Source organism: Kogia breviceps, chromosome 13 (assembly GCF_026419965.1).
Source record: "Kogia breviceps isolate mKogBre1 chromosome 13, mKogBre1 haplotype 1, whole genome shotgun sequence".
Taxonomy (NCBI): Eukaryota; Metazoa; Chordata; class Mammalia; order Artiodactyla; family Physeteridae; genus Kogia; species Kogia breviceps.
The window spans coordinates 8,799,287-8,822,127 of record NC_081322.1 but is presented as its reverse complement, the minus strand read 5'-3'; the positions used below and the strand labels follow the sequence as shown (position 1 = coordinate 8,822,127).

The 22,841-nt window shown below is 41.2% G+C and overlaps 1 protein-coding gene across 4 annotated transcripts in view; it reads left to right on the top strand.

The window, feature by feature from the left end:
• Positions 1 to 22,841, top strand: part of KCNQ5 (potassium voltage-gated channel subfamily Q member 5) — a 575,893-nt gene that overhangs the window by 528,130 nt on the left and 24,922 nt on the right. The window lies entirely within an intron of this gene.

Here is a 22,841-nt window from a genome sequence, read left to right as displayed (position 1 = left end):
CACACGAGACCTTGTATGTGCCCTCCAAGGGTGGAGTTCCTGTTTCCCCCAGTCCTGTGGGATTCCTGCGATCAAACCCCACTGGCCTTCAAACCCAGATTCTCTGGGGGCTCCTCCTCCCATTGCCAGACCCCCAGTCTAGGGGCTCAGAACTTTCACTCTTGTGGGAGAACTTCTGCGGTATAATTACTTTCCAGTTTGTGGGTCGCTCACCCAGAGGATATGGGGTTTGATTTTACTGTGATTGCGCCCCTCTTACTGTCTCGTTGTGGCTTCTTCTTTGTCATTGGATGTAGGATATCTCTTTTAGTATGTTCCAGCAGTTTTCTTGGTGATGGCTGTCCAGCAGTTAGTTATGATTTTGGTGTTTTCGTAAGAAGAGGTGAGATCATGTCCTTGTCTCTACCTCTGCTGCAGTCCTTTATAGCCTAACATCTCATCACCTCCTCCACCTCAGGGTCACACAGACCAACGCTGGGACAATGTAAAGGGGACTGCACAGAGCGGTGGGTACCTGGAAGTGGACTCACTGGGGACCGTCTCAATGGCTAGCTACACGGATGCCGTTGCACTGGCAGGTCTTTTAAGTGACAGGTTTCCACCACTGCCTGTTGTCTTTCCAGGAACCCCAACCACCAGCTCCCCGTCCCTTTCAGTCGTCTCCATTACCTGCCTCCCTCTAGAGGCATTTGGGCTTGGGGTCTCCAGTCTAACCATGTCACATCCAGAATCCTATGTATTATATTTCAGAAAAACCCCAGCACATCCTGGTCAGCCTTGATTCCATGACAGCTAGACTTTTGTGGTCCCATCTTAGTGCAGCCTTTCAAAAGTCATATGGAGCATTTGATTAGTGTGACAAGAAATAAAAGAACATGAGGAAGCAGGAAGCCAGCTAGTCAGGAGCAAAAGCAAAGTGTGCTAACCTCTACCCCAGAGCTCTTTCTTTTATAATGTGTGGCCCACCTTTAGCTGCTTCAAGAGGTTGAAGAGATGTTCTTGGTCGCTTCAAAGAGCAGCGCAAGAATCCAGTGTGAATACCAGCTTTTAGCTCAGTATCAGGACAGTCTAGCAATGAGAGACCCCACGCCAATGGAGGGTCCATCCCCGGATGCCTTCACCCCAAACCTGAATCACCAGCACTCAGGGACTCCAGGCCCCGAGGAGGTCAAGCCAGACAGCCCCAGAGAGATCTTCTAAACCCGGGCTCTGTAACTGCTCTTCTGGCTCCTCCTCAACCATCACCTCTTATCCTCCCTGGAAAGTAGAGGAGGGAGGGGAGGACCGGCTGAGGGTTGCTGTTCTGACCTGCCCTCATCTCCTTTGATGCAGAGAAAAGTGCTTTGCGTGGCCTATTACCTCTCGTGAGCCCCACTCTTTCTCTTCCCTTCCACTGTTGGCTGCAGCCCTGAATCTCCTGAGAAGTGTGTCCTCTGTGCCCCGCCTACCTTGACGTGTGTGCCTGTGCGTGTGCGTGTGTGTGTGTATGCACGTGAGCACTCCAGAGTGGAGCCTTCACAGGACGGTGAATTCCCTTCAACTGGTGGGTTCCCATTCAAGTCACCAAATGAGGGGGAACTGCCCAGGGCCAGCATTTTTCTGGCACAAGAGGGGCCAGGTGAGTAGACATGACCCATTTGTCTGTAAGTTTTACCACCAGCCCCACCCCAGGGACTGTGTTGATTGGCCCTGGGGAGTGGGGACACATCTTCCTCACTGTGCAGCCTTCACACTTTCCACAAAACAAGCCCAAAGTCCGCTATTACACAGATCACAGAATTTAGCCCCTATACGAGGGGAGCACTTTTCAGCTGCATGGTGATTTTTCATTCATATATTTCAAGCTATTTCCTTCAAAGGCACACTCAGTTCTTTGTTCCACAAAGAGAGACCAACAGGACACAATTTTTAAGTTATATTTAATTGCTCTCATGGAGTGTTCTACTGGGTAAAAAAGAAAGAAAGAAAGAAGAAAAAAAGGCCAGGATCCTTTCAATGGCTGACCCAGGAAAAAGCCGGGTTACCCAGGCTTTGCTTTCTGTTTTCTGCAGTATGAAGCTCAAATTGTTCTAAATTCCTTTTATTTTCAACGTCTAATTTTTCCCAGCTTTTCTTCTCTTGCCATCTCTTTCCTCTGTTGCCATGTACAATGCATAACAACAGTTCCTAAACTCTGAAAATATAGAAAGCTCAGAAGAATATTGCCTGAGGAAAATTAATTCCTGTACCTCTCTCTAGTCACAAAGATTCATTTGCACATGAAACCCTGAATTCCCCCTGGTGAGAGATTTCCATCTTTCATTAATCTTATGCAGTAGCAACTGGTGTACTACATCATTATGTCAGAGTCAGTGAGTAAGCTCTCCCCAAACTGAACCTGTGTTCCCATGATTTTGTGTTTTGGTTGAAAAAAGTCATGACCTCACCTTGTCTTGTTATTTGTATCAGTTATCTGTCAGACAAAGCTGTCCCCTCCCCGCAGATTCAGTGGCTTAAAACAGCAACCCTTTTTCAGCCTGCACTTCTGTTGGCAGTTCTTCGGGCCTTGGCTGGACCCCCCTGTACACCTGTGACCAGCTGCTGGGCAAACCCATCTCCACTCCGTGCAGTCTCCCAGACTCCAGCAGGTCGGGCAGATTCTCGCGGTGGTGGGTTCCTGAGAGAGTGTTACCAAATGCAAGTCCGTGTGCCTGACACACAGTGAGGCCAGATGGTACCGAAACGTCGGCGTTTGGAGCAGAGAAAGGTTTATTGCAGGGATGAGCAAGAAGAACGGGTGGCTCATGCCCCCAAAAACCCCTGAACTCCCTGAAGGGTTTTAGCAAAGCATCTTTAAAGGCCAGGTGAGGGAAGGGCGTGGTTACTTGTTGCAAACTTCTTTGTGTAGCATCCTTTGCTCTTGCCAGCTGTCCATGTAGGTCGGGTCACAACGGTCCTGTATACCTCCAACAAGACAAACGTTATCTCTATATGAATGTAAACGGTCTTATACCCTTAAAGGTCAGAGCCTTGAGAATGGGCTGTTCTGTATATTTCAGGCTAGAGGCAACATTCTTAACTGGAAGGAAAAGTAGTAGAATACAAAGGTTAAAAGTAAAAGAAGCAGGTCCAGTATGGAGTTAAGCTGCTTCTTCTCTGTTAAAACAGTAGAAGCGGAACCTGCAAGGTCTGCTGAGGCCTCGGCTCAAGTACTCACAGAGTGACAGTCACTGCATCCTGAGGGTCACAGCAAATCACGTGGATGGCCTAACGTGAAGTGGGGGCTCCACCGTCCCAACGCACACCCGCCACTTTAGCTTTACTCACTCTTATTACGTGCAGTTGGTTCTGCGGATTCTGTGTCAATGGATGATCGCTTTGTGTTTCTCCCCATGGTTTCCTTCACTTCCAGAGCCTCAGAAGGAAAGGGAGGGAAGACAACATTGTTAGCACCTAACATAGGACAGGAGTTGACTAGGCATTTTCTTTTTTATTTTATTATTTTATTTTTTTAACATCTTTATTGGAGTATAATTTCTTTACAATGGTGTGTTAGTTTCTGCCTTATAACAAAGTGAATCAGCTATAGGTATACATATATCCCCATATATCCTCCCTCTTGCCTCTCCCTATCTCACCCCTCTAGGTGGTCACAGAACACCTAGTTGATCTCCCTGTGCTATGTGGCTGCTTCCCACTAGCTATCTATTCTACGTTTGGTAGTGTATATATGTCCATGCCACTCTCTCACTTAGTCACAGCTTACCCTTCCCACTCCCCGTGTCCTCAGGTCCATTCTCTACATCTGCGTCTTTATTCCTGTCCTGCCCCAAGTTCTTCAGAAGCATTTTTTTTTTAGATTCCATATGTATGTGTTAGCATACGGTATTTGTTTTTATCCTTCTGACTTACTTCACTCTGTATGACACACTCTAGGTGCATCCACCTCACTACAAATAACTCAATTTCATTTCTTTTTATGGCTCAGTAATATTCCACTGTATATATGTGCCACATCTTCTTTATCCATTCCTCTGTTGATGGACACTTAAGTTGCTTCCATGTCTTGGCTATCGTAAATAGAGCTGCAATGAACATTGTGGTACATGACTCTTTTGGAATTATGGTTTTCTCAGGGTATATGCCCAGTAGTGGGATTGCTGGGTCATATGGTAGTTCTATTATTAGTTTTTAAGGAACCACCATACTGTTCTCCATAGTGGCTGTATCAATTTACATTCCCACCAGCAGTGCAAGAGGGTTCCCTTTTCTCCACACCCTCTCCAGCATTTATTGTTTGTAGATCTTTTGATGATGGCCATTCTGACTGGTGTGAGGTGATACCTCATTGTAGTTTTGACTTGCATTTCTCTAATGATTAGTGATGTTGAGCATCCTTTCATGTGTTTGTTGGCAATCTGTATAACTTCTTTGGAGGAATGTCTATATAGGTCTTCTACCCATTTTTGGATTGGGTTGTTTGGTTTTTTGAAATTGAGCTGCAGGAGCTGCTTGTATATATTGGAGATTAATCCTTTGTCAGTTGCTCTGTTTGCAAATATTTTCTTGCATTCTAAGGGTTGTCTTTTCGTTTTGTTTCTGGTTTCCTTTGCTGTGCAAAAGCTTTGAAGTTTCATTAGGTCCCATTTGTTTATTTTTGTTTTTATTTCCATTTCTCTAGGAGGTGGGTCAAAAAGGATCTTGCTGTGATTTATGTCATAGAGCGCCTAAGTTTTCCTCTAAGACTTTGATAGTATCAGGACTTACATTTAGGTCTTTAATCCATTTTGAGTTTATTTTTGTGTATGGTGTTAGGGAGCATTCAAATTTCATTCTTTTACATGTAGCTGTCCAGTTTTCCCAGCACCACTTATTGAAGAGGCTGTCTTTTCTCCATTGTATATTCTTGCCTCTTCTATCAAAAATAAGGTGACCATATGTGCATGGGTTTACTTCTGGGCTTTCTATCCTGTTCCATTGATCTATATTTCTGTTTTTGTGCCACTACCATACTGTCTTAATTACTGTAGCTTTGTAGTGTAGTCTGAAGTCCAGGAACCTGATTCCTCCAGCTCCATTTTTCTTTCTCAAGATTGCTTTGGCTATTCGGGGTCTGTTGTGCTTCCATACAAATTGTGAAATTTTTTTGGTCTAGTTCTGTGAAGTATACCATTGGTAGTTTGATAGGGATTGCATTGAATCTGTAGATTGCTTTGGGTAGTATAGTCATTTTCACAATGTTGATTCTTCCAATCCAAGAACATGGTATATCCCTCCATCTGTTTGTATCATCTTTAATTTCTTTCATCAGTGTCTTATACTTTTCTGCGTACAGGTATTTTGTCTCCTTAGGTAGGTTTATTCCTAGGTATTTTCTTTTTGTTGCAGTGGTAAATGGGGGTGTTTCCTTAATTTCTCTTTCAGATTTTTCATCATTAGTGTATAGGAATGCAAGAGATTTCTGTGCATTCATTTTGTATCCTGCTACTTTACCAAATTCATTGATTAGCTCTAGTAGTTTTCTGGTACCATCTTTAGGATTCTCTGTGTATAGTATCATGTCATCTGCAAACACTGACAGCTTTACTTCTTCTTTTCCGATTTGGATTCCTTTTATTTCTTTTTCTTCTCTGATTGCTGTGGCTACAACTTCCAAAACTATGTTGAATAATAGTGGTGAGAGTAGACAACCTTTTCTTGTTCCTGATCTTAGTGAAAATGGTTTCAGTTTTTCTCCATGGAGAACGATGTTGGCTGTGGGTTTGTCATATATGACCTTTATTATGTTGAGGTAAGTTCCCTCTATGCCTACTTTCTGGAGGGTTTTTTATCATAAATCGGTGTTGAATTTTGTCAAAAGCTTTCTCTGCATCTATTGAGATGATCATACGGTTTTTCTCTTTCAATTTGTTAATATGGTTTATCACATTGATTGACTTGTGTATATTAAAGAATCCTTGTATTCCTGAGATAAACCCCACCCAATCATGGTGTATGAGCCTTTTAATGTGTTGTTGGATTCTGTTTGCTAGTATTTTGTTGATGATTTTTGCATCTATGTTAGTCAGTGATATTGGCCTATAGTTCTGTTTCTTTGTGACATCTTCATATGGTTTTGGTATCAGGGTGATGGTGGCCTTGTAGAATGAGTTTGGGAGTGTTCCTCCCTCTGCTATCTTTTGGAAGAGTTTGAGAAGGATAGGTGTTAGCTCTTCTCTAAATGTTTGATAGAATTCACCTATGAAGCCATCTGGTCCTCAGCTTTTGTTTTGTTGGAAGATTTTTAATCACAGTTTCAATTTCAGTGCTTATGATTGGTCTGTTTATATTTTCTATTTCTTTCTGGTTCAGTCTCGGAAGGTTGTGCTTTTCTAAGAATTTGTCCATTTCTTCCAGGTTGTCCATTGTATTGGCATAGAGTTGCTTGTAGTAATCTCTAATAATCTTTTGTATTTCTGCAGTGTCAGTTGTTACTTCTCCATTTTCATTTCTAATTCTATTGATTTGAGTCTTCTCCTTTTTTTTCTTGCTGAGTCTGTCTAATGGTTTATCAATTTTGTTTATCTTCTCAGAACCACCTTTTAGTTTTATTGATCTTTGATATTGTTTCCTTCTTTTCTTTTTCATTTATTTTTTGATCTGATCTTTATGATTTCTTTCATTCTGCTAATTTTGGGAGGTTTTTTGTTCTTCTTTCTCTAATTGCTTTACATGTAAGGTTAGGTTGTTTATTTGAGATGTTTTTTATTTCTTGAGGTAGAATTGTATTGCTATAAACTTCCCTCTTAGAACTGCTTTCCCTGTATCCCATAGCTTTTGGGTTATCCTCTTTTCACTGTCAATTGTTTCTAGGTATTTTTTTATTTCCTCTTTCATTTCTTCAGTGATCTCTTGGTTATTAAGTACTGTATTGTTTGGCCTCCATGTATTTGTATTTTTTACAGATTTCTTTTACTGTAATTGGTATCTAGTCTCATAGCGTTGTGGTCAGAGAAGATACTCAACACGATTTCAATTTTCTTAAATTTACCAAGGCTTGATTTGTGACCCAAGATATGATCTATCCTGGAGAATGTTCCATGAGCACTTGAGAAGAACGTGTATTCTGTTGTTTTTGGATGGAATGTCCTATAAATATCAATTAAGTCCATCTTGTTTAATGTATCATTTAAAGCTTGTGTTTCCTTATTTATTTTCATTTTGGATGATCTGTCCATTGGTGAAAGTGGGGTGTTAAAGTCCCCTACTATGATTGTGTTACTGTTGATTTCCCCTTTTATTGCTGTTAGCATTTGCCTTATGTATTCAGGTGCTCCTATGTTGGGTGCATAAATATTTACAATTGTTATATCTTCTTCTTGGATTGATCCCTCGATCATTATGTAGTGTCCTTCTTTGTCTCTTGTAATAGTCTTTATGTTAAAGTCTATTTTGTCTGATATGAGAATTGCTACTCCAGCTTTCTTTTGATTTCCATTTGCATGGAATATCTTTTTCCATCCCCTCCCTTTCAGCCTGTATGTGTCCCTAGGTCTAAAGTGGGTCTCTTGTAGACAGCCTATATACGGGTCTTGTTTTTGTATCCATCAGCCAGTCTATGTCTTTTGGTGGGAGCATTTAATCCATTTACATTTAAGGTAGTTATCTATATATGTGTTCCTATTACCATTTTCTTAGTTGTGTTGGGTTTGTTACTGTAGGTCTTTTCCTTCTCTTGTGTTTCCTGCTTAGAGAAGTTCCTTTAGCGTTTGTTGCAAAGCTGGTTTGGTGGTGCTGAATTCTCTTAGCTTTTGCTTGTCTGTAAAGCTTTTGATTTCTCCATCAAATCTGAATGAGATCCTTGCTGGGTAGAGTCATCTTGGTTGTAGGTTTTTCGCTTTCATCATGTTAAATATGTCCTGCCACTCCCTTCTGGCTTGCAGAGTTTCTGCTGAAAGATAAACTGTTAACCTTATGGGGATTCCCTTGTATGTTATTTGTTGTTTTTCCCTTGCTGCTCTTAATATTTTTTCTTTGTATTTAATTTTTGATAGTTTGATTAATATGTGTCTTGGCGTGTTTCTCCTTGGATTTATCCTATATGGGACTCTCTGAGTTTCCTGGACTTGATTAACTATTTCCTTTCCCATATTAGGGAAGTTTTCAACTATAATCTCTTCAAATATTTTCTCAGTCCCTTTCTTTCTCTCTTCTTCTTCTGGGACCCCTATAATTTGAATGTTGGTGCATTTAATGTTATCCCAGAGGTCTCTGAGACTGTTCTCAATTCTTTTCATTCTTTTTTCTTTTTGCTGCTCTGCAGTAGTTATTTCCACTATTTTATATTCCAGGTCACTTATCCGTTCTTCTGCCTCAGTTATTCTGCTATTGATTCCTTCTAGAGAATTTTTAATTTATTGTGTTGTTCATCATTGTTTGTTTGCTCTTTAGTTCTTCTAGGTCTTTGTTAAACATTTCTTGAATTTTCTCCATTCTATTTCCAAGATTTTGGATCATCTTTACTATCATTACTCTGAATTCTTTTTCAGGTAGACTGCCTATTTCCTCTTCATTTGTTTGTTCTGGTGGGTTTTTACCTTGCTCCTTCATCTGCTGTATGTTTCTCTGTCTTCTCATTTTGCTTATCTTAGTGTGTTTGGGGTCTCCTTTTCACAGGCTGCACGTTCATAGTTCCCGTTCTTTTGGGGGTCTTCCCCCAGTGTCTAAGTTTGGTTCAGTGGGTTGTGTAGGCTTCCTGGTGCAGGGGACTAGTGCATGCTTTCTGGTGGATGAGGCTGCATCTTGTCTTTCCGGTGGGCAGGACTGCATCCGGTTGTGTGTTTGGGGATGTCTGTGATCTTATTATTATTTTAAGCAGCCTCCCTGCTAATGGGTGGGTTTGTGTTCCTGTCTTGCTAGTTGTTTGGCATAGGGTGTCCAGCACTGTAGCTTTCTGGTCATTGAGTGAAGCTGGGTCTTAGCGTTGAGATGGAGATCTCTGGGAGAGCTTTTGCCATTTTACATTATGTGGATCCAGGAGGTCTCTGGTGAACCAATGTCCAGAACTCGGCTCTCCGACCTCAGAGGCACAGTCCTGACACCCCGCTGGAGCACCAAGACCCTATCAGCCACACGGCTCTTTTCCACCAACTGCCATGGTTAAAATCACTGCAGAAGACGCAGGGGGAGGCATGCAACCTACTGTCTGCAATCCTTTTAAAAACCATTCATTAATGGGTGTGATTGACAAAAGCTGAAGAAAAAGCCGTATTGCTCCTGGGAAGAATGCAAGTGTAAAGATCCGAGTAAAAAGATGTAGTTTTACATGCACCAAAGCACTTGTCAGCTCCTCTGTATGTAATGATAGTCCACTGTTATAGAATATTGTTGCGACAGCAGCGTAGGAGACTGTTATTTCTGGTGTCACTGGTCCCCCATTCACCCCTATGGACAGCTCCAGCTTTGTTCCAGTGATCAGCAATACTATTCCAATCATCTAGGCGTTTTCCATCTGTTAGCTCCTTCAACACCCACACAGCTGTTTTGCAGATAAGAAAATTGAGACCCAGAAAATGTAAATAACTTGCCCACGTAGCTCAATCTAAATACAGAGCTGGGGTTTGGAATCACGCTTAGGCATGATTCCAAAGCTCTTCTTGTCCTACCATGCTGCTTAACAGATTTCTTTCACATACATCACATCACGAATGAGTGAATGCACGAAATGTGGAATAAATCAGCTATAAGTGTAGTGTTAGTCAAATGATGTGTTATCTTCTTTTCCAATTCATATGGCCAATCTGCTCAAGCCATGGTCCCTTAGTCATTACATGATCTGTAAGTATTGTTTCCCACCCCTTCAAGCATCAAGGTAACGCATCAGTAATTTCCATTATTTTTTGAAAGGCCACTCTTAAATGTTGCCATCTCTGGCCAAGCTCACCCAAATGGTACCAATGTCGACACCTTGTCATTTCCTGGCAGTATCACTGCTAGCCTAATAAGAATTGAAAGTTGGGGAATAATTTACCAGATCTATCTTGAACTCCCCCACAGAATTGTTTAATGAATAGTGCAGATTTGTAATTCTGCAGTTTGTTGGGCCACTGCAAATCATGACTGTTTGACTGTGGTCAGATGTCTCTGAATATGATTCAAAGGAGACAGAGCTCATCTTTTTGGAGATAAGATTAAGTAAGTTCTTTTAAGTCACTTTGCCATATTTCAGAATGTTTCTCCCTAAGGTGACGTACTGTCTGTGTTAGTCTAGAATAGCAGGAGCCATCCATCAGCCTCTTCCAATTTGACCTGGTTCAGTTATTTTACTGTACAAGGAGGCCAGCTGGGGTGGCGCCGGCAGACTGGACCCGCGATTGTCTCAGTTACCTGCGTGTGGTTGGCCTTTGCTTTCTTATAATCACTTGGCTGTTCTAGGATCACTGGAACGTTCATTCTAATAAAGGCAGCCCTGCTAGACTATGAATTTGCCTTGCTTTTATTGCACACACTGAGATCACTTACCGGCAGAACTATGAAAGTCTACAAAAGTCGATCTCTCTGTCTATGAGTAAAAAAAATGTTTTCACAGGCCCAGCCGCTCCACGGTATGTGGGATCCTCCCAGACCAGGGCACAAACCCATGTCCCCTGCATCAGCAGGTGGACTCTCAACCACTGCGCCACCAGGGAAGCCCTAAGAAACTTTTTATGAAAATTAAATTAATCCAACACAGTGGTTAAAAACACAGTTTGGGAATAAAAGGGAGCTTGTTTCAAATTCCACTTCCCCCTCGAGGTAGTTGGGGAGGAGGCAAGTGACTTAACCTCATTGTGCTTGAGTTCCTTCTCTCTTTCTAAAATAGCAGGAGGGAATTCCCTGGTGGTCCAGTGCTTAGGACTCAACTCCACGCTTTCATTGCTGTGGGCCTGGGTTCGACCCCTGGTTAGGGGACTAAGATCCCACAAGCCATGCCATGCAGCCAAAGAAATAAAATAAAGTAGCAGGAATAAAACCTCCCTAGTAGGATTGTTTGTGCACTAATGATATATAATGTGTGTAATATTCTTGCCTGACACGGAATAGGTACTCAGTACATTGAATGTATTGTTATTATTTGTTAATTCCTTAATGCTAATTTCTGCATTAATTTTAATGTGTTAAAGTCCTGGGCTTGATTAATTTGTGTGTTTTCATCTTCTTTTCTTCCACCACTTGATGGCAATTTCTGTCAATGGTAAATGGAAGTTTAAAAGCTATATGTTCACACAAACTTTATTTCTTTATTCCTTAGAATGAGTTTTAGGAGTCTTCCTGGTAAATAATTTATATAATCACAGAAAGAATGAAGTTATCCTTATTATATCTCAGACTATTTTTTTATCATGGATCATTGCCTTTATTAAAGATGACAGAAATAATGCATTTGTTCTGGAAGAGAGGCATTGATTTACTATGTGACAGCACAGTACATGGCACATAATAGTTGCTTAGAAAATATTTATTGTGAATGGATAATTAATGGATAATGACCAAATAAATGATTTAATATTTATTTATTCAGGGGTCAGTTCATTGCATCTCTTTATAGAAATTGCTTTGGGATTGTAAAAAGCCCCACACACAAATGAGATGCATCACTGAGCCCAGAGTGTGATATTATTAAAAGTGTTTATTGCTGAATCACTGAATGTTGAGATAGTCAATAAACGGGATATTTGAGTGATTTTTAAGAAGCTAATGAAACTCCTGTATTGCCTTATCATTGCAATAATTTTAAAAGAAGTATAAAACATACTCCAATGTTCCCTTCTGAATAAAGATGGTGACTATTTCAATAGTAACCTGTGCAATTCAAAATAATTTTTTAAGTATTTTACTAGGCAGTTACTAGGCATTATTATGGTGTGATCAGCAATTTTAGCATAGAGACCATGTCAGTTATTTTTGAACACTCTCCAATGCTTCATATCATCACTCAAAACAGAAAGACTCCTTTTAATTAAGTGTCAGGAACTATCCATGAATTTTTGCCAGCGTTTCTGCTAGCCAGTAAGTAAGGTTAATTGACAATCCCTAATAGAGAATCTTAGAGAAATTCACATCATAATTAACATAATTTAAGATGCTGATAATGCATGAATTATCTACTCAGTCAGCATGAGTGGGGTCTTTGGTCTTACAGAGAAAGTGCTCAAGTGCAGTTGTGTCTTACATAATAGATCCCTGATTAGTGTGAATTAGTATTTCTGAATGTTGCTAATTAGCAAGCCTGAGAACGAACACAATAAAAATCTGGTTTTCCAAATTGCAAGGACGCTGGTTAGTATGTTTGGTAAACACGGTTAGATTACCATTTTGACTGAATTCCAACAACCAAGTTTCCCGTGGTCGGCAGGCACTCTGCGTGGTATATTTTACCTGCCTGGAAGTAATCAGCCGTGTGCTACGTTTGCACTGAAATTTAAGATAAATCGTATTTTAGGAAGTTATCAAGGATGTAGTCTGGTGAAGAATAGGGATGCAGTTTTCTATTTCTGAGGTGACTTCGAAACTTCAAAGAGAGAGCGATGAGAGTAACCCTCGTTTTCCCAGGCTGTAACTTAACTGCCCGCCCTTATGAGACGTGGGCTGCAGACTGCGAGCATTTCTGTGTGCCACCTGGCGGGGAAGGGCGTGAAAGGGACAAAAAAAAGAGTTTTTATCTTTCGTGCCAAAGAGCAGTGGGTGATTTTTTTAAACATCTGAGATAGAACTAATGATGGAGAAGTTAGAAAAGAAGAAATAATGAAGAGAAGTAAAAATGGGGGTTGCACCAGGCAGAAGAGACTGTCTGTAGTCCTTTTCAGTCTGCGGTAGAGTGTCATGAAATCAAACTCAAGGTGGGAGGTGTGGAGGAGGTGGGACGAGGCAGGACAGAATAGGAAACAGACGGCATCACAAGTAGTAGGAGCCAGGATGATTTCATGAGCCTTTTAGAATTTTTTCAAAGAATTCGTATTTTACCAAAGTAATGCATTTGCCTAGTTTTAAAAGTCAAATAATAAAGGTGAACACAAAATGAATGATAGATGTAAAAACATAAAGCTATAAAACTTTTAGAAAAAACGTAAGAGAAAATCTTCAGGATCTGGAGCTAAGCAAAAAGTTCTTAGACTCAGCACCAAGAGCACAATCCGTGAAAGGAAAATTGACAAAGTGGACTTCATGAAAATTTAAAACGTCTGCTCTGCAAAGTACTTCGTTAAGAGGATGAAAAGACAAGTTGCAGCCTGAGGGAAAAGATTTGCAAACCTACATGTCCAACATAGATAAGACTCAAGAGTTAAAGAAAAAAAAATGGAATTAGAAAATGGTCAAAAGATAAAAACAGACATTTCACTGAAAATGGTACACAGATGTCAAATAAGCACATGAAAAGATGTTTAAATTCATTTGCTATTAGGAAAATGCCAATTAATTCTACAGGAGATATCACTACACACCTATCAGAATAACCAAAATAAAAAGTAATGACAACACAAACTGCTGGGGAGAATGCAGAGAAACGATTTCTTATCCGTTGCTGGTGGGAATGTAGAATAATACAGTCAGTCAGGAAAACAGTTTGGTAGTTTCTTTTAAAACTAAGCATGACTAAGAAATCATATCCTTGGGCATTTATCCCAGAGAAATGAAAACTTTTCGTTCATAGAAAACCTGTACACAAGTGTTCATAGCATCTTTTATTCATAATAACTAGAAACTGGAAACAACCCAGATGTCATTCAGTTGGTGAACTGGTTAGACAGACTCTGGTTCACATGTACCAGGGATACGATTCAGCAGCAAAGGTGAGCAAGCTATTGATATGCACAACTTGGCTGAATCTTGGGGGAATTATGCTGAGTGGAAAAAAAGCCAATTTGAAAAGGTTGCATACTATATGATTCTATTTACATAACCTTCTCCAAATGACAAAATTATAGAAATGGAAATGAGATCAGTGGTAGCCAGGAGTCATGGCGGGTAGGGGTTGGGAGGAGGGAGTGTGGCTGTAAAAGGACAACATGGGAACTCCTGGTGGTGATGGAAACATTCCGTATCTGGACTGTATCAGTGTTAACACCCTGGCCGTGACACTGTGCTGTAGCTTTGCAAGGTAGTATCACTGGGGGAAACTGAATCAAGGGTACACAGGACCTCAGTATTATTTCTTGCAACTGCATACGATTCCACAATTACAAATTTGAATTTGTACTTACAACTAACAAAACTGAAAGTTTAATTTAAAATAATAAATAAAAAGTCAAATAATATGAACTCTTTATATCAGAATATGATGTTTCCCTGCTTCAGCTCTCCCACTCTACCCCCCAGGATTTCTTTCCAGAAGCAGCCATTTCTATTTTTCTGTTGTTTCTTCTGATATTTAACAAATGTCCATATTTTTTCAATAGTATGTGCATACAGCTAACTTCTGATTAATCCATCTTGAACATTGTCTATTAACTTAAAATTCTAGTAAATGAAGATTTAGCTCTTTTTTTCACTGTTTCCCTTCTGCAGACCCTCCCATCCTTCCAATCTAGGTTTTGTAATTTTTTGATAAGTCAGAATTCAGGGTCTACATTATACCTATATGTATTTTATTGTACTACTGTTTGTTTTTCCGGTAGTAAATAAACGCCTATTTCTTGCTGTTGTTGCTTTCATAATTCTTCCCACAAATTCCAATAATCTGTCAGTAAAACCGTTCACAAGGTCAGTTGTGTCAGTTAAATGATCCAGTTCCATGGTGGTGTTTCTTGGAGACGCCCCCCTCCTTTCAGCCGGGCTGGCTGCTCAGCAAGCCTGCTGCACAGACATCAGCTTCTGGCTTCCTTTTGATGTTCTTCTAGATTGCCTTCCCAGCCTACAGGGGCTCATGATTTTGTCTTTCTAGACTTAGCACCTGTGATGGAAGGCATATTGCTGACCTCCAACCACGTGCCTGCACATGGTCACGCCGGTCCTACGTGGCCGCAAGCGTCTCCACCTGGCGCACGGCGACCACCGGGATTTCCTTCACCCTCATCCTAAGCCGTGTCTCCTGTGCCGAGTCGTCCTCTCTCTTGATCTGCGTCCCCATTTTGATGGGGTGCGTCCTCCAGAACACTCCTGAGGAAGAGTACAAGGAAAGCACATTTTTCTGGAGATCTTGCATGTCCTAAGATGGCTTTCTTCCATCGTCGTGCTGCTTGATAGGTCGGCTTGGCGTACAGTGTGAGGCCAGAAATCACGTCACTTTGGAATTTTGAGAGCACTGTACCCTGGTGTGCTTGTTTTCAGGATCGTTAAGTCCAAAGCCATTCTGATGTTTGTACGTAACCAACGGTGTGATGTTGTCTGTCCTGCGTGTGGAACTTTGTAGGATCCACTTTTGTCCCCAGCGTTGTGCACTTTCATAATGATTTTCCTGGGCACAGATGTATTTTTATCTGCTATAGTGGGGACTCAAGGGGTCATTTCAAACTGCTAATTTGTGACCTTCTGTTCTAGAATGTTTTGTTGTGTTTTTTTTTTAAATGATCTCCTCCCTTCATTTTCTCTGTTGTCTCATGGAAATTCATTATTCAGAGGCAGGGCTTGGGGACCGGCCATTTGACTTTCTTATTTTTTCTCCCATTTTCTCCCTCTTTGTCTTTTTGTTCTGTTTTGGGGGAGTTCTGGCCAACTTTATCATCCGAACCTGTCATTTCTAAGGTTCTTTATTGTTGTTGTGATTGTTTACTGTGTCCCTCTATTTTAGCTTCCTGTTTTTGCTTCACAGGTGTAGTATCTCTGTGAAGATGTTAATAACAGTGTTTTCTTTTGCTTTGTTTTGGGTTGATCTTGATCTCTTTGTACTGGACGATTTCCTCAGGCATTTAGTAAACTTTGGCTGTCTCCTGGCAGAGAAGTGTGGGATCTGACAAGGGTGACTGGAACTTCTGAGCATGTGGCAGGGGGCAGTCAGCTTGACCTTCCCCATGGGTGGATCTGGGTCAGCCGTTTCCTGGGAAACCTCTGGGGTCAGGACCTTCAGCTGTTTCTTCTTGGGCGGGTCAGACTCCCAGAGAGGTCTTCTCCAGACTTCTCCCTGGAGGTGCAGGTCCTGCTGCCATTGTTGAGATGGTGGCCGGGCGCTAGTGGGTTCTCAGCATTCAAGCTGTATATGGTCACGTGAAACCCATGCCTGAGGACCCCTCGTCCAAAGCCCCCCAGCCAGAACCCTGCTGGAAAAGGAGCGGAGTCCTGCCCAAGGCTGCAGGCACGGTGCACACAACCTCCCTCCAGTACCCGCAGGTACCGAGTGCTGCCCTGACTTGTCTGAAGTGTGAATTTTGTTGTTTCTCGGCTTTCCCCAGCCTTGGCTTGGGGTTTTCTCTCTGGTGCCAGCTAGTCAGCTACCTCACTTGCCCAGCTGCTTTCCTACTTTCAAGATTATGTTGTTGCTGCCTCCCCTCCTGTTCTATCCTTTTATGTGTTCACGTCTTTTAAAAAGTATCATCACTATAGCTTTAGTGAGCTTTTCAGAGGGACCAAGATTAGATGTGTATGTTCATTCTACCGTCTTAACCTACAAGGGAGCTTCTATCGTGTGTGTGTGTGTGTGTGTGTGTGTGTGTGTGTGTCTGTATGTGCACGCTAGATGACAATAGCAAGTGTATTTCTTATTGTGTCTAAAAGTCAAGCAGATTTGGAAACTGATGCTAGGCCATGCCAACAGCAAAAAGTTGTCAAGTCCAGTCAAAGGCCAGTTGTATTTTCTCTTTACTGTGAACGTCTTCTAAGGAGCTGAGGGAGTTTTCATGGTATATAGAGCCATTTTTTCAGAATGTGGTAGTCACAAGATAATCTAGATCTAACTCTTTTTTGAAAAACCAAAAAAAAGGTCAGCTGCACTTCCCCTGACAGTGTATTTGATTGTACCTCTTCATTTCTGTTATGGGTACCTCGACTGTATTTTGGGTCCCAGATTTTCCACTCCACATAGAGAATGTCACAACACAAAAAAATAAAATAAACAGCAAGCACAGCTAAGTTATGCAGTCTCTGTCAATCTATAATCTTCAATTGTGCTAACAACATTTGCATCTACTTTGGTAAAAATACACAGGAAAATGCAATTACCTTTTCAAAATATTTAAAGTAGCTCTTTAACTAGAATATTGCTTTAAAAACTCAAAAGGATGTTTTATTTTGAAACCAGTAGAGGCCACAGATATGAATACTGGGACTTTTTTTCAATAAAAACAAATATTTATTTTTCAGAATTTTTTCCCTAGTACTGTAGCATTTTAATTCTACAACCTAGAAAAAAAATTCATGAGAAAATGTTCACAGATGGATCAAAAATTTCCTTGTAGCATTATATTTTATTTTTATCAGAATTCAGTGAGATGATTTCCTAATTCTTCATGAGAACTCACTTTTAAGCTGTTTCCTCCAAACCTTCTAAGATTCAGAACTGAGTGAACCATTAATGGTCACATGACTGAAATCTCACCCTTTGTCCCTGCTGTGCTAACACTTTAAAGCACTGGATTAAAGGTCACATTTGGAAACACAGGGGAGTGAGTATCCAAAAGTGATTTATGAAGTTACACTGTATCTCACTGTAATATATTTACATTTCCATTAGTACACATTGTTCCTGAAGAGGAAAGTAAGTCAGGATGAGCTTCTTTATTATATTTATATGGAGGATGTGGGTAGAGAGCCCTCCTGCTCGCTGTACTGATGTTAAAATTCTTCTATTATTTACTAATAGTAAACTTACAGACTAAAAAATTTACAGTGGACCTACAGGTTGCGTGTCAACCTAAAAGTAAAAGTGCAGTGTACCATATTTATTCAAGAAGTATTTCCTGAGTTCTACTATAGAAGTTATTCATGCTTTTACTTTAAACTTATTTTGCCTCTTAAATATTTTCATGGACCACTGGAGGGAAATCCTATTTTTAAGTCCTATAAAAATTAAACACTTTGAGGAGAAATTGGATCTTTTTTCCACAGTAGGATCTCAAAGTATATATCTAGTCATGAAAGTTCACCAAAACATACAAACAACAACAACAACAAAAAAAAAAAAACAGTTGGGCTTCCCTGGTGGTGCAGTGGTGGAGAGTCCGCCTGCCGATGCAGGGCTGGGCCCGTGAGCCATGGCCGCTGAGCCTGCACGTCTGGAACCCGTGCTCCGCAACAGGAGAGGCCACAACAGTGAGAGGCCCGCATACCGCAAAAAAAAAAAAAAAAGATGAGGCTGAATAAGGGCTTTTGAGCTATCAAAGCAAAGTGCCCCCGATGGCAACCAGAGATGTACCACTTCTAATCGGTGTTGAGAAATTGACTTTGATGTTAAACATCAGTTGATGCAAAGAAAGATACTGGAAGGGAAGAGGCCAAAATTTAATAGGATTTGCCCAAGTGTTAGAACTATAAAAACCTTTACTCATTCTCCATGATTTAATTTAAAATTCAAAGTTTCAAAGTTTCTAGGAGAAGCATGCATTATCGTCATAATGAGAGAAAAACAAAGTTAAAATAAAAACTATTTGAAAAGGCAAAAGTCTAGAACAAAAAATATATTATCTGGAGTATTTTTCTGGGTTTCTTCTTATTAGTATCTTGAGGACACAGCAGCACCCAGCACAGAACAGAAGGAAAGTCTCCAAACAAGGACGTAGCAAAATAATATCATGCTGCTGCATCAGGACCCAGGCAGTTATTCTGAACTCACCTGGATTAAAGGAGATGCCTTTGAACTAGCACGTGGCTGAAGTAGAGACTATAAATTTAAGATGATATTTAAAGTATCGGAAATGATAGTGGGGAAAAGGTAATTGAAAGACAAGCAGCAGCAGCAGCAGCATACTTCATAACAGGTTGTAATAAATTAGTTATCACCACCATTGATAGTGGCCTTTTTTTTTTTTTCGGCACACAGGCCTCTCACTGTTGTGGCCTCTCCCGTTGTGGAGCACAGGCTCCGGACGTGCAGGCTCAGCGGCCATGGCTCACGGGCCCAGCCGCTCCGCGCCATGTGGGATCCTCCTGGACCGGGGCACGAACCCGTGTCCCCTGCATCGGCAGGCGGACTCTCAACCACTGCACCACCAGGGAAGCCCAATAGTGGCCTTTTTAATGTGTGTTCCGTATACCACAGTGGAATAGAATCATTACATGGTCCATTTAAATGCCTAAAATGTATTGCGAACTTGTAGCTTTCACATTTTTACTATAAGAAACATATTACAGTAGTTATTTTAAGTTCTGCAACTTGGGAAGATTTTATTTCCTTCGTTCTAATTGTTTTTCTATTTTTCAAATACTCTATTTCAAAAAACATATTTTTTGTGATGGAAAAAAATCTTTAAATTCCTTAAGGAACATCTTACGGAAAAACCTGAATGAGCTTTTTGGCCAGCCCAATAAAAGTCATGTAAATTATCTATAGTCTCATGCCCTGATACAGCTAATTTCGTTTTTATATATTCACTTCTAGCTGGTTTTCTACTTCTAGCTGCTTTTCTTTTTATATATCATGGTACATAGTTATAATCAACGTGAGTATTTGGTTTCATATTTTAATTTTACTGAACACTTAAAAATACTTTCATACTACCATGTACTCTTCATAATTATCATTTTCGTAGCTGTGTAGTACATCAGCATGGTCAAATATTATAATTTACAGTTTCCTGCTTTGGGACATTGAAATTTATATAACTATCTCTCTACAATAGGCAACGATGTAATAATAATTATTACATTAAACTATCTTTATTTTCTTTTTGAAATTATTTTCCAAAGGTAACTTTTCTGGTATGAAATTATAAGATTGTTGATTTTAAATTTTTTTTAACTTTTTCTTGCCATAAAACTTTGTTCTGATTTACATTGTCACTAGCAATGTCAAAGTGTGCCAGAGTCACCTCAATTTTGTTAGTATTAGTTATTATTCTTTTGCTACTAAATAAGTGTAAGTCCATACTTTCAAATAATTTTAATTTTTTTTAAATTTCTAGTTAGGTTGAAAAGTTTTCTGTCATTTTTTGCTACTGGTGGTCTTTTCTGACTGACTTATTTGTATAATACATTAATATTTTGGATTGTGATCCATTCAAATAAGCTTCTTATACATTATAAATATTAAGCTTTTTTATACCTTTCAGTTTTTTCCTAATCAGGACTTTCCTTTGCATTATAATTTGGTCATTTCAGGTGGTAACATTTTCTGTCTTCATGACCAAGGCGGTCAGCTGTCTCCTTTGTAATTCCTCTTAGTGACCAAACATCAGGCCATTACCGTTTCCTCCACAGACAAACAAATGTTTTCTGCTAGGTTTTGACAGTTTGATTTTATTTTTGTCTCTGAACATGTGAGTCTCTTGTGTGTAAGAACAGTAGTGACTCCGTTGAAAGAGAACAGGGTCACGGCCTGCAGAGCGGGTCTCAGGTGGCTGAGGGGGTGGAAAACAGTGGCTGGAATTCAGAAAGCCAAGGCCTCCAGGTTGAACAATAAGATGATGAAACCTGTTCCCAGGTCACCAGCTTGTAAGGGATTTCTTTGTCTGTTTTTTATGATGTGATTATTTCCTGTTGTCTTGAGAAGCACCTATATTGTCTCAAACTGTGCAAAATACACTGGTGATGCGAGGGGAAACATGGGGATGAGCCCAAGTCCGATGGCAGACTAGTCACACGCACGCACATGCACACGCACGCACGCACACACGCGCACGCACACACGCGCACGCACGCACACACACACACACACACATGCATGCCTCGGCTCCAGCTGGGGGAAGCCAGGGCCACCGCTTTCCACTTCCAGTCAGTGGTCCTCCTTGGCTGCCCATGGGCACCTCTGGGGAGCTTTTATAAACACTCTTGAGGCCTGGGCTCCAGCCCATCCTGAGTACTGAGGTGTGATTCCAACATGCAGCCAAGGTTGAAAACCATTGTAATCATTTCGTCAAGAAATCTAATCTGTAAGAGCAGGTGACAAAGAGAAAGAACCAGAAACTACCTGTCCTTTTTCTCATAAACACCTGCATGTTGATGGCAAAATTTATAGTGGGAACAGGAAGACGGGCTTTGGACGTAGCAGGAGTTTCCAGAATCTTCTCTTTACCTCCTCTCTATCATGTAAGGTCCAAGTGGTTCTTTCCAAAAACTGTGGAATCGAGTTTCCAAAACCTGGGGGAACAAAGTATTTGAAAGCAAATCTTGAACACAGCTAATTACTAGGAGACAGAGCAGCTTGGGGGAGACAGAGGGCTGTATTTTCAGCTTCCTTTCTTCCCAGCACAGATGGGGCCTGCACAGGGCAGGCCCACCAGACACAGAGGCTCGCCCACGCGGAGCACGGCTCAGGGAGCGTCGCACGCTTCTGGCACGCGGCCCTTCAGGACTGGGTTTTCGCAGGTTGGTGCTCACGTGAGCTCCTGTTCCCGTGACCCACATTCTCCAAATGCCAGGGCAGAGGGCCAGCAGTGTGGCTGGAGAGCAGAGAGCACAGAGCCAGCCGTGGTTGGAAGCTCAGCCCCGCCCAGGTGCCTCAGCGGTCACACAGTTGTTTTAAGCCTCTAGGAATCATGAGAAGAACATTTAATTGTCATTAACCTCACTGGAAAGAATATGGACTTCTCAAGATACTTACAAAACAGAAAGATGGCATTTACCCCATGTTTGTGGCTTTGGAATAAGGGGGAAAATTCTCTAACTCACCCTTGCTTCAACACATGGCAGCAAAGATGTATTTCCTATTAGTTTGCCCTGACCAAACTTACAAAAAGAAAAAAATTTTTTAAAGACTGAGAGCTTGATTTATGCCTTGAATAATCAAGTTATAAGTGGTATAATGAAAGTCCCTAATAAAATGGCTTTGGATACAATGTCTCCCATCCTCTGCCCAGCCTAATCGTAACTACGACAGAGAGACAGAAGGTCTTACTGGGGTGCAGGACGGGGGCAGGGAGGAAACTGTCCTGTCGCCGTTGAGGACGTTCCCCGCTGCACTTTACAGTCCGTGTGAACATTGTAGTTTCACCATTTTACTTCTGTGCTTATCGTGACAGCACCTACCTGCGGAAAAAGTTTTCCACTAACCTCACAACAATAAACGGACCCTGACTTTTATGCTGTTTAATTATTATGCTTACCTTCTCGGAGCCTCAATATCAGCGTCTAAAGACCAGGCATAGCATCACCAACCTGTACAGCTGCTGTAAATAAGAAAACTAATAGGTGCAGAAGCTTTGTCCAAGCGCCTGGCATACATGTCAGCGAGTGGTTGCTGTTATGACTGTTATTGTGAGTTGGTGGTTCTGGAGGACCCACTTAGGAGGCTTGGGGGCCAGAAGGGCCAGAGAGCTATGAAGGCCCATCTGTATCTCTTCCCCACACCACCCCTGCTCCCAGCACACCGCAAACGGAGCAAACACAGTGAATTGTTGAATGGAGCAGTGCACCGGCTGCATCCCGGGTGCGAGCACTGCTCCAGTGAAGGGCCTCCCACAGCGTTTCAGGACCCGTAACCCAACCAGGACAGCCCACGGCCAAGTCTCCTTCTTTTATGACGTAGTAGATGATCACTAATCAGGGCAGGAGACAGAAAGCAGTTTTAGTCCCTTCGTTATGTCAACATTGAAAGAGGCTCAAATAGGGGAGTTCCCAGGTGGCCTAGTGGTTAGGATTCTGGCCGGGAACTGAGATCCCGCAAGCTGTGTGGCCAAAATAAAAAATAACCATAATAAATAAAGAGGTTCAAGTAGTATTTGGAGGCTACATAACTCTTTTCTCCTGAGTACACTTTTGTTACTTTATTACCAGGATCATACATGTTCATTGCAGAGATTTTAGAAAATATAGCCAAGCAG